Here is a 667-nt window from a genome sequence, read left to right as displayed (position 1 = left end):
ACTTTAAAACCCAAGCTATCAATCTTCTTAGTTTTTTCTTCAACTCATTTAGCTTCTTGAATACACAAGGTATTTATCTTCATATGAACTATAAAATCACCTAATTCCATTAATTTACCAATGAGGGTACCTATATTTCAAGATTCTATCTTGATATTAGTTTCATGGATCAACTACTTTTCATGCATTCGTCTCTAATGTGGGAATCTTCACTTATTTGGCACTACACCTAAGCATCGGTGTAGCGACACTTACTCGCTTTTCATTGTATTCAGGTCATACAACGCGTCGCTTCCAGAGGACGCCGTAACATTAGCACAAGGGGTTAAAGCATCCGTGTCATGATTTTTTTTAAAAATTTACGTCGGTTGTCGACTATCTAACGCAACCTTCCACTTTCACTTCCAGGCCTTGAGATCTGGCAGCGACAATGTTATTCACTTTAATAGAGAAAATCATATTAAAATGTTGATAAGACAATCCTATCTCCATCTCTAATAATTAATAATTAGGGTGGATGTCATAGAGGGTGAACAGAGTGGTCCAGCATCAGTGATTGGATTAAAAAAATTTTAAATGTTCGGGACAATGATAATTTTTGTTAAGTGGTGATGGTCACCGACATTGATTTTAACAAACCTTCAGTGTTGATTAAATCTTGAACATC

This window comes from Phalaenopsis equestris, unplaced genomic scaffold (assembly GCF_001263595.1).
Source record: "Phalaenopsis equestris unplaced genomic scaffold, ASM126359v1 Scaffold000335, whole genome shotgun sequence".
Taxonomy (NCBI): domain Eukaryota; kingdom Viridiplantae; phylum Streptophyta; class Magnoliopsida; order Asparagales; family Orchidaceae; genus Phalaenopsis; species Phalaenopsis equestris.
The sequence above is the reverse complement of the archived record's forward strand: the minus strand, read 5'-3'. Positions refer to the sequence as shown.